The sequence below is a fragment of the Oncorhynchus gorbuscha genome, linkage group LG12, assembly GCF_021184085.1.
Source record: "Oncorhynchus gorbuscha isolate QuinsamMale2020 ecotype Even-year linkage group LG12, OgorEven_v1.0, whole genome shotgun sequence".
NCBI classification, from domain to species: Eukaryota; Metazoa; Chordata; class Actinopteri; order Salmoniformes; family Salmonidae; genus Oncorhynchus; species Oncorhynchus gorbuscha.
The window spans coordinates 793,347-805,710 of NC_060184.1; the positions used below are offsets into that span (position 1 = coordinate 793,347).

A 12,364-nucleotide genomic window follows, 5' to 3' on the forward strand; every position below is an offset into this window, starting at 1 on the left:
CAACATCAGCACAATAACTGTTCGGCTGGAGCTTCATGAAATTGGTTTCCATGGCAGAGCAGCCGCACACAAGCCTAAGATCACCATGTGTAATGTCAAGCGTCGGTTGGAGTGGTGTAAAGGTCACGGACATTGGACTCTGGAGCAGTGAAATCTCGTTCTTTGGAGTGATAAATCACGCTTCACCATCAGGCATTCCAATCAACAAAGCTGGGTTTGGCAGATGCCAGAAGAACGCTACCTGCCCGAATGCATAGTGACCACTGTAAAGTTTGGTGGACAAGGAATAATGTTTTTCCATGGTCCGGGCTAGTCCCCTTAGTTCCAGTGAAGGGAAATCTTAACGCTACAGCATACAATGACATTCTAGACGATTCTGTGCTTCCAACTTTGTAGCAACAGTTTTGGGGAAGGCCCTTTACTTTTTCAATATGATCAAACACCGTTAGGAAGAATTGGAACGCTGACTGCGAGCCAGGCCTAATCGCCCAACATCAGTGCCCAGCCTCACTAATTCTCTTGTAGCTGAATGGAAGAAAGTCCCTGCAGCAATGTTAAAATATCTAGTGGAAAGCCTTCCCAGAAGAGTGGAGGGAGGCTGTTATAGCAGCAAAGGGGGACCAACTCCATATTAAAGCCTTCCCAGAAGAGTGGGAGGCTGTTATAGCAGCAATGTCCCAACATCTAGTGGATAGCCTTCCCAGAAGAGTGGAGGCTGTTATAGCAGCAATGTCCCAACATCTAGTGGAAAGCCTTCCCAGAAGAGTGGGAGGCTGTTATAGCAGCAATGTCCCAACATCTAGTGGAAAGCCTTCCCAGAAGAGTGGAGGCTGTTATAGCAGCAATGTCCCAACATCTAGTGGAAAGCCTTCCCAGAAGAGTGGAGGCTGTTATAGCAGCAAATACCCATGATTCTGGAATGAGATGTTCGACGAGCAGATGTCCACATACATTTGGTCATTAAGTGTAGGTTATAGCAATTTGTCAGTCCATCACACAAACACTGATTGTTGCCTCGCCTTAGCTATGGAACGCGCCTCGAGTTTCATCAGGCTTCTTGCCACGTTTAAAAGAACTGGGGACTTGAAATTAGGGAAACATTTTTGAACGGTCATTTAACTCGTATATTTAGCTCGGACATTCTGACCTGAAGATCACGGACGCCCTGATTTAACCTTTTATTCCCGAGTTCCCAGTTGTCTGGAAAGCACCATTATACCCATATCTAGCGATGACTTCACTGGTGACGCCATTACCCGTATCCAGTGATGACGTCATTACCTGTATCCAGTGGTGACGTCATTACCCGTATCCAGTGGTGATGTCATTACCCGTATCCAGTGGTGACGCCATTACCCGTATCCAGTGGTGACGCCATTACCCGTATCCAGTGGTGACGCCATTACCCGTATCCAGTGGTGACGCCATTACCCGTATCCAGTGGTGACGCCATTACCCGTATCCAGTGGTGACGCCATTACCCGTATCCAGTGGTGACGCCATTACCCGTATCCAGTGGTGACGCCATTACCCGTATCCAGTGGTGACGCCATTACCCGTATCCAGTGGTGACGCCATTACCCGTATCCAGTGGTGACGCCATTACCCGTATCCAGTGGTGACGCCATTACCCGTATCCAGTGGTGACGCCATTACCCGTATCCAGTGGTGACGCCATTGCCCGTATCTAGTGACGACGTCATTGCCCGTATCTAGTGACGACGTCATTACCGGTATCCAGTGATGACGTCATTATCGGTATCTAGTGATGACTTCACTTCCCAGTGTTTGTTTATCAATGGGCGGATTTGATTATGCTAAGCCACGTGGCACCAGTCTATGGTCCTCTTTCACCGCGAATGAAGCACCCTTCTCAAATCCAACAGTAATCTGCAAATCCAACAATAATCTACAAATCCAACAGTAATCTACGAATCCAACAGTAATCGATGAATCCAACAGTAATCTACGAATCCAACAGTAATCTACGTAGCTCTGTGATTTTTGTCAACAAGGCATTATGGTGTATCAGACATCTCTTTTCCATAAAGTATTTTTTTGTTCATTGGGAAGACAAAGTGTTTTATTTTCAATCAAAAGCAATCCCTTTTGCCTGTGAAACCACAGAATCCTAGTAATTACAGCACGTGCTTAATTACATCACTTTTGTTTTGAGCAGATGTCGCCTGTGGTTTTAAACAATAAGGGTCTTGTCCGTTTGAACGTCTGGGAGACCAGGTAGGGTCTAGTCCATCTGAACGTCTGGGAGACCAGGTAGGGTCTAGTCCATCTGAACGTCTGGGAGACCAGGTAGGGTCTAGTCCATCTGAACGTCTGGGAGACCAGGTAGGGTCTAGTCCATCTGAACGTCTGGGAGACCAGGTAGGGTCTAGTCCATCTGAACGTCTGGGAGACCAGGTAGGGTCTAGTCCATCCGAAGACTTCCTATGTAGTGCACTACTTTAGCTCTATGAGGCACCCTATGTGTCTGGAAGTTGGGTATAGAAAGGGATTTGAGGTCCATTGGACCCTCTCTACTAATGATCCTGGTCATCAAGTCTCCTCCATCACTGCTAACGACTCTGGATGAAACCGTTAATCTGTGACTCTGTCTGTCCAGAGCTCTTTATTGTAATTTACAGCTGTGAGTTTGTCTGTCATGTGACGCGGCTGCAGAGCACCTGATTATTATGATGATGATGTAAAGAAACAAAGGTCCAACTTAATAAAATGTTTGTTTAACCTTTTTATCAGAGCGACACACCTATTTATTCATATGGACGTTTGAATGTTCCAGGGGTGCGTTCAGTTCTGCTGCGTGATGATGTGTACTGAACGACACGGTTACCCTAAAATGGTGCGTTCTGTTCTTCAACAGCCTTTGAGGTACTTTGCTCCCCTTTGCTGGGTGTGGACTGATCAATATGGGTGACCATTTGAAATGACAAAACTTGTGCAACAAACACCATACAATCTACCTCTGGGTAGATATTATATAATTATACCATAATCAAAAAAAATTCATCTAGTCGTTTGGTATAGTACACTTTCTGTTGAATTCAACGTTGCACACCTTTGGTCGTACTGATTTCAACCCCGATGTGGATGTAACCATGGTGACATTTTTGTTAATGTTCCCATGGTGATGTAACTGTATGTGTAACTATGGTGATGTAGTTGAAACTGGTGATAAGGCGCTGGATGTAGTACCTCCTGCCTCCACCAGGCAGCAGCAGATCACCTCTAAATTGTAAAGGTAATTTATAACGGTTGTGCATTTCACACCAAATATCTGCATGAGCCATTTATGAAAAGACTGCACATGCAATATTTTTGTGATTTATAAACTTTCCGCACTCCATACAAAAGCATTTTCCTGTTAAAGTGTGACTGCCCAGAGTGGGTGAAAACATACTTTGGTGATCATTTCACTTCTTTATGTTATAGAATACATTTTACCAAGACAAATATGATGATTCATGTTCTGAATCGTTCAGTGGGGTCTTTAACATATCATTAACATTATATCAAAATGTTGGAATTCGTAACATAATAAAGTACCAGTCAAAAGTTTGGACACACACATTCCAGGGTTTTTCCTTATTATTCATATTTTCTACATTGTAGAATAATAGTGATGATATCAAAACTATGAAATAACACATGGAATCATGTAGGAAACAAAAAAGTGTTAAATAAATCAAAATATTTTATATTTGAGATTCTTCAAAGTTGCCAACCTTTGCTTTGATGACAGCTTTGCACACTCTTGGCATTCTCTCAACCAGCTTCATTAGGTAGTTATGGACGGTAGCGTCCCATCTGGAAACATCCAGTGAAATTGCAGGGTGCGAATTTCAAATGACAGAAACATAAATATTTAACATTCATGGAAATACAAGTATTATACATCAAAATAAAGCTTAACTTCTTGTTAATCCAGCTGCTGTGTCAGATTTCAAAAAGGCTTTACGGCGAGAGCACACCATTTGATTATCTGAAGACCGCTCCCCGCATACAAAAACATGAAAACCCTTTTTCAACCAGGCAGGTTCGACACGAAAGTCAGAAATAGCGATAAAATAAATGCCTTACCTTTGAAGATCTTCCTCCTGTTGGCACTCCAACCGGTCCCAGTTACATCACAAATGGTCCTTTTGTTCAATAAAGTCCTTCTTTATATCCATAAAAATCAGTTTAGCTGCCGCGTTTCATTCCATCCTTCAAAATCCATACAAAATGAATCCCAAACATTACCAATAAACTTATCCAAACAAGTCTAACAACGTTTATAATCAAACCTCAGGTACCCTAATACTATATATATATATATATATATATATAATAAACAATAACATTTAGACGGAGAATAGTATGTTTTTACCAGAGATAAATAACAAAGAACACGCTTTCACCCAGTCAGTCAATGGAAACATGACAGCCAAAATGGGAGCCACTTCGAAAAACCACAACTTCTATCTCATTTTTCCAAAAACCAGCCTGAAACTCTTTCTAAAGACTGTTGACATCTAGTGGAAGCCATAGGAACTGCAATCTGGGAGGACTTCGCCTCATAATAAACATGAAAGCCATTGGAAAACAGTGGAAGTCTTCTTTTTTTTGGATGGTTTGTCCTCTGGGTTTCATCTGCCATATCAGTTCTGTTATACTCAAATCATTTTAACAGTTTTAGAAAATTTTGAGTTTTTTTCTATCCAAATCTACCAATTATATGCATATCCTAGCTTCTGGGCCCGAGTAACAAGCAGTTTATTTTGGGCATGCATTTCATCCGAACGTGAAAATACTACACATGCAAGATTAACCCAACCCCTCTAAATCAGAGAGGTGCGGCGGGCTGCCTTGATCGACATCCACGTCTTCAGCGCTCAGGAAACAGTGGGTTAGCTGCCTTGCTCAGGGGCAGAACGACAGATTTTTTACCTTGTCAGCTCAGGGATTCGATCCAGCAACCTTTTGGTTACTGGCCCAACACTATAACCACTAGGCTACCTGCCGCCGGAGTGCTGCATCAGATGACCTGGCCTCCACAATCACCCCACCTCAACCCAATTGAGATGGTTTGGGATGAGTTGGATCGTAGAATGAAGGAAAAGCAATCAAGTGCTCAGCATAGGATGGAACTCCGTCAACACTGAAAAGCATTCCAGGCGACTCCCTCATGAAGCTGGTTGAGAGAATGCCTACTTTGAAGAAACTAAAATCTATGTACAGTTGAAGTCGGAAGTTTACATGGAGTCAATAAAACTCATTTTTCAACCACTCCCCAAATTTCTTCTTAACAAACTATAGTTTTGGAAAGTCAGTTAAGACAACTAATTTGTTCCTGACATGAGTAATTTTTCCAACAATTGTTTACAGACAGATTATTTCACTTTTAATTCACTGTATCACAATTTCAGTGGGTCAGAAGTTTACGTACACTAAGTTGACTGTGCCTTTAAACAGCTTGGAAAATGCCAGAAAATGATATCGTTGCTTTAGAAGCTTCTGATCATCTGAGTCAATTGGAGGTGTACCTGTGGATGAATTTCAAGGCCTACCTTCAAACTCAGTGCCTCTTTGCTTCACATCATGGGAAAATCAAAGGAAATCAGCGAAGACCGCAGAAAATTGTAGACCTCCTCAAGTCTGGTTAATTCTTGGGAGCAATTTCCAAACTCGCTGTTCACCCATGACTGCATGGCCATTAAATTTCAAAAATCAACTTAATTTAACCAGGTAGGCCAGTCGAGAACAAGTTCTCATTTACAACTGCGACCTGGCCAAGATAAAGCAAAGGGGATAAACAAACGTACAGTCAATAACACAATAGAAAATCTGTATACTATGTGTGCAAAATATGTAAGGAGTTAAGGCAATAAATAGGCCATAGTGGCGAAGTAATTACAATTTAGCAATTAACACTGGAGTGAAATATATGCAGAGGAGGATGTGCAAGTAGAAATACTGGTGTGCAAAAGAGCAGAAAAAAAACAATACGGGGATGAGGAAGGTAGTTGGATGAATGTGTTATTTACAGATGGGCTATGTACAGCTGCAGAGATCGGTAAGCTGCTCTGACATCCGATGCTTGAAGTTAGTAAGGGAGATATAAGTTTCCAACTTCAGTGATTTTTGCAATTCGTTCCAGTCATTGGCAGCAGAGAACTGGAAGGAAAGGTGTTCAAAGAGGTGTTGGCTTTGGGGGTGAGCAGTGAAATATACCTGCTGGAGCGTGTGCTACGGGTGGGTGTTGCTATGGTGACCAGTGAAATATACCTGCTGGAGCGTGTGCTATGGGTGGGTGTTGCTATGGTGACCAGTGAGCTGAGATAAGGCGGGGCTTTACCTAGCAAAGACTTATAGATGACCTGGAGCCAGTGGATTTGGCGACAAGTATGAAGCGAGGACCAGCCAACGACATCATACAGGTCGTAGTGGTGGGTAGTATATGGGCCTTTGGTGACAAAACGGATGGCACTGTGACAGACTACCTCCAATTTGCTGAGTAGATTGTTGATGGCTATTTTGTAAATGACATTGCCGAAGCCAAGGATCGGCAGGATAGTCAGTTTTAGGAGGGTATGTTTGGCAGCATGAGTGAAGGAGGCTTTGTTGCGAAATAGGATGCTGATTCTAGATTTAACTTTGGATTGGAGATGCTTAATGTGAGTCTGGAAGGAGAGTTTACAGTCTAGCCAATCACCTAGGTATTTATAGTTGTCCGCATATTCTAAGTCAGAACCGTCCAGAGTAGTGATGCTAGACGGGTGCGGGCAGCGATCTGTTGAAGAGCATGCATTTAGTTTTACTAGCGTTTAAGAGCAGTTGGAGGCCATGGAAGGAGTGGTGTATGGCATTGAAGCTCATTTGGAGGTTTGTTAACCTGTTGCGTCGAGCAATCCCGTATCTGGGAGCGTAATTATAGCCTCAAGCTCATTACCATAACGCAACGTTAACTATTCTTGAAAATCGCAAATGAAATTAAATAAATGTATTGGCTCACAAGCTTAGCCTTTTGTTAACGACACTGTCCACTCAGATTTTCAAAATATGCTTTTCAACCATTGCTACACAAGCATTTGTGTAAGAGTATTGATAGCTAGCATAGCATTAAGCCTAGCATTCAGCAGGCAACATTTTCACAAAAAACAAGAAAAACATTCAAATAAAATAATTTACCTTTGAAGAACTTCGGATGTTTTCAATGAGGAGACTCTCAGTTAGATAGCAAATGTTCAGTTTTTCCAAAAATATTATTTGTGTAGGAGAAATCGCTCCGTTTTGTTCATCACATTTGGCAAAAAAAAAAATGAAAATTCAGTCATTACAACGCCAAACTTTTTTCCAAATTAATTCCATAATATCGACAGAAACATGGAAAACGTTGTTTAGAATCAATCCTCAAGGTGTTTTTCACATATCTATTCGATGATAAGTCATTTGTGGCAGTTTGGTTTCTCCTCTGAAGCAAATGGTAAAATGCACACAGCTGGAGATTGCCCAATAATTGCAACGGGGACCAAGCGGGGCACCTGGTAAATGTAGTCTCTTATGGTCAATCTTCCAATGATATGCCTACAAAAACGTCACGATGCTGCAGACACCTTGGGGAAACGACAGAAAGTGTAGGCTCATTCCTTGCGCAATCACAGCCATATAAGGAGACATTGGAACAAAGCGCATTCAAAATCTGGGGCATTTCCTGTTTGGAATTTCATCTTGGTTTCACCTGTAGCATCAGTTCTGTGGCACTCAAAGATAATATCTTTGCAGATTTGGAAACGTCAGAGTGTTTTCTTTCCAAAGCTGTTAATTATATGCATAGTCGAGCATCTTTTCATGACAAAATATCTTGTTTAAAACGGGAACGTTTTTTTATCCAAAAATTAAAAGAGCGCCCCCTAAATCGAAGAAGTTAACACAGTGTCCAAAGAAGGGCCAGAAGTATACAGAATGGTGTCGTCTGCGTAGAGGTGGATCAAAGAATCACCAGCAGCAAGAGCGACATCATTGATATATACAGAGAAAATAGTCGGCCCGAGAAATGAACCCTTTGGCACCCCCATAGAGACTGCCAGAGGTTCGGACATCAAGCCTTCCGATTTGACACACTGAACTCTATTTGAGAAGTAGTTGGTGAACCAGGCGAGGCAGTCATTAGAGAAACGAAGGCTGTTGAGTCTGCCGATAAGAATACGGTGATTCGAAAGCTTAGGCCAGGTCGATGAAGAAGGCTGAAAGTACTGTTTTTTATCGAAGGTGGTTATGATATCGTTTAGAACCTTGAGCATGGCTGAGGTGCACCCGTGACCGGCTCGGAAACTGGATTGCATAGCAGAGAAGGTACGGTGGGATTTGAGATGGTCGGTCATCTGTTTGTTCACTTGGCTTTTGAAAACTTTAGAAAGGCAGGGCAGGATGGATATAGGTCTGTAACAGTTTGGGTCTAGAATGTTTCCCCCTTTGAAGATGGGGATGACCGTGGCAGCTTTCCAATCTTTGGGGATGTCAGGCGATACAAAAAGGAGGTTGAACAGACCAGTAATAGGGGACAATAGTCGAGGATAATTTTAGGAAGAGAGGGTCCAGATTGTCTAGCCTAGCTGATTTGTAGGGATCCAGATTCTGCAGCTCTTTCATGACATCAGCTGTCTGGATTTGGGTGAAAGATAAGCGGGGGGGGGGGCGGCTTGGGCCAGTTTCAGAGGGGGGTGCAGAGCTGTTGGCCGAGGTTGGGGTAGCCAGGTGCAAAGCATGGCCAACCGTAGAGAAATGCTTATTGACATTCTTGATTTTTCGGTGGTGACAGTGTTTCCTAGCTTCCGTGCAGTGGGCAGCTGAGAGGAGGTGCTCTTATTCTCCATGGTGTTTACAGTCTCCCAAAACCTTGTGGAATTAGTGCTACAGGATGCAAATTTCTGTTTGAAAAAGCCTGCCTTTGCTTTCCTAACTGACTGTGTATATTGGTTCCTGACTTCCTTGAAAAGTTGCATATCGCGGGGACTATTCAATGCTATTGCAGTCCGCCACAGGATGTTTTTGTGCTGGTCGAGGGCAGTCAGGTCTGGAGTGAACCAAGGGCTATATCTGTTCTTATTTCTGCATTTTTTGAACGGAGCATTCTGCTCTTTTGCACACCAGTATCACTACTTACACACCTTCATCTGCTCATCTATCACTACTTACACACCAGTATCACTACTTTCACACCAGTATCACTACTTACACACCTTCATCTGCTCATCTATCACTACTTTCACACCAGTATCACTACTTACACACCTTCATCTGCTCATCATCACTCCAGTGTTAATCTGCCTTAACTCCTCAAGCCATTTGCACACACTGACTTTCTTATTTTCTATTGTGTTATTGATTGTACGCTTATGGTTTACTCCATGTGTAACTCTGTGTTGTTGTTTACTCCATGTGTAACTCTGTGTTGTTGTTTACTCCATGTGTAACTCTGTGTTGTTGTTTACTCCATGTGTAACTCTGTGTTGTTGTTTACTCCATGTGTAACTCTGTGTTGTTGTTTACTCCATGTGTAACTCTGTGTTGTTGTTTACTCCATGTGTAACTCTGTATTGTTGTTTACTCCATGTGTAACTCTGTGTTGTTGTTTACTCCATGTGTAACTCTGTGTTGTTGTTTACTCCATGTGTAACTCTGTTGTTTACTCCATGTGTAACTCTGTGTTGTTTACTCCATGTGTAACTCTGTGTTGTTTACTCCATGTGTAACTCTGTGTTGTTGTTTACTCCATGTGTAACTCTGTGTTGTTGTTTACTCCATGTGTAACTCTGTGTTGTTGTTTACTCCATGTGTAACTCTGTGTTGTTGTTTACTCCATGTGTAACTCTGTGTTGTTGTTTACTCCATGTGTAACTCTGTGTTGTTGTTTACTCCATGTGTAACTCTGTGTTGTTGTTTACTCCATGTGTAACTCTGTGTTGTTGTTTACTCCATGTGTAACTCTGTGTTGTTGTTTTGTGTAACTCTGTGTTGTTGTTTATCTTGGCCAGGTTGCAGTTGTAAATGAGAACTTGTTACTCCATGTGTAACTAGCTGTGTTGTTTACCTGGTTAAATCTGTGTTGTTTACTCCATGTGTAAATAATTGTTTTTTTAAATAAATAAATGTAAACTCTGTGTTCAACTGTTTATTAGACTTGAAATCACTGGTTATTTAAGAAATGTGTAACATCTGTGTTGTTGTTTAATGTTAACTATTTTGCATTGTTCATCTCATATGTGTATGCTGTATTGTATTCTATTGTACTGTGTGTTGGTCTATGTCAGTCTGCCAGTACTTGTCCAGGTATTTATATATTCTTAATTCCATTCCTTTACTTTAGATTTGTGTGTATTGTTGTGAAAATGGTTAGATTTTATCTTGCCACTGTTGGAGCTAAATGAGAACATTTCACTACACCTGGTTAAATAACATCTGAAACATGTTTTTTGAAAATAAATAAATGTAAACATGTGACCAACTTAAACATGTAACCAATAACATCTGAAACATGTGACCAATAACATCTGCTAAACATGTGACCAATTAATAATGTTTATATTTTGCTAAACATGTGTATGCTGATTGTATAACATCTGTAAACATGTGACCAATGTTCTCTAAACAGTCTGACAGTACTTGTGACCAATTTAACATCTTAATTCCATGTGACCAATAACATTTAATTTGTGACCAATAACATTGTAAACATGGTGTAATTTTACTGCACTGTTAAACATGTGACCAATAACATTTCACTAAACATGTGACCAATAACATCTGCTAAACATGTAACCAATAACATCTGCTAAACATGTGACCAATAACATCTGCTAAACATGTGACCAATAACATCTGCTAAACATGTGACCAATAACATCTGCTAAACATGTGACCAATAACATCTGCTAAACATGTGACCAATAACATATGCTAAACATGTGTATGTGACCAATAACATCTGCTAAACATGTGACCAATAACATCTGCTAAACATGTGTGACCAAAAACATCTGCTAAACATGTGTATGTGACCAATAACATCTGCTAATCATGTGACCAATAACATCTGCTAATCATGTGACCAATAACATCTGCTAAACATGTGACCAATAACATCTGTTAAACATGTGACCAATAACATCTGCTAAACATGTGTATGTGACCAATAACATATGCTAATCATGTGACCAATAACATCTGCTAAAAATGTGACCAATAACATCCGTTAAACATGTGTATGTGACCAATACACTTAGATTTGATTTGAACTACTATGTCGAAGGAGTCAAAACAGAAGAAATCGGCAACCAACACATCCCTTACAAATATTCCACTAGCGATCAGCCTCCCCATCAAATTCACTCTTTTCATGATCACAACCACAGCTTTGTTCATTCTTGATGCGGAATGTATATATTCAGCTCCTACCTGTTCACCGACCGCGAGCTTCCACCAACAGCGTCTCCACCACTCTAGGCTGCGAAGCCATCACGCACACCACACCATCCAAACCCCAGGAAACTAAAAGTCTGTCCTCTTCCTCCCTAATTTTGAAAAAAATAAACAGTGGGTAGAACTATACAGTCTTAACCCTCCACCATAGAAAAGAGAAATTGAAAGAAAAGACTAAGAATAGAATCAAGGCCTCTCAACTATAAAACACTCCCAGCATGCACTGAGAGAGAGAGAGAAACACACAAACACAAACAGACCCCACAGAGCCCCTGGACAGCAACACAATTAGACCCAACCATATCACGAGAAAAAAATATATAATTACTTGACACATTGGAAAGAATTAACAAAAAAAACACAGCAAACTAGAATGCTATTTGGCCCTAAACAGAGAGAACACAGCGGCAGAATAACTGACCACTGTGACTGACCCAAACTTAAGGAAAGCTTTGACTATGTACAGACTCAGTGAGCATAGCCTTGCTATTGAGAAAGGCCACCGTAGGCAGACCTGGCTCTCAAGAGAAGACCGGCTACAGTGCCTAATTACGGCTACGGCTAATTTTGCACGCCCAATTTTTCAGTTTTTGATTTGTTAAAAAAGTTTGAAATATCCAATAAATGTCGTTCCACTTCATGATTGTGTCCCACTTGTTCTTGATTCTTCACAAAAAAATACAGTTTTATATCTTTATGTTTGAAGCCTGAAATGTGGCAAAAGGTCACAAAGTTCAAGGGGGCCGAATACTTTCGCAAGGCACTGCATGTGCACACTGCCCACAAAATGAGGTGGAAACTGAGCTGCACTTCCTAACCTCCTGCCTAACCTTCCTAACCTAAGTTTGTATGACCATATTAGAGACACATATTTCCCTCAGATTTCACA

At 41.3% G+C, this 12,364-nt stretch overlaps 1 long non-coding RNA gene across 1 annotated transcript; it reads left to right on the forward strand.

The window, feature by feature from the left end:
- Positions 1–834: 834 nt before the first annotated feature.
- On the forward strand, positions 835–2,750 carry LOC123991511. Its single transcript, XR_006830809.1, has 2 exons — positions 835–2,238; positions 2,275–2,750. It is a non-coding gene; the product is annotated as an uncharacterized LOC123991511 (long non-coding RNA).
- The last annotated feature ends 9,614 nt before the right edge of the window (positions 2,751–12,364 follow it).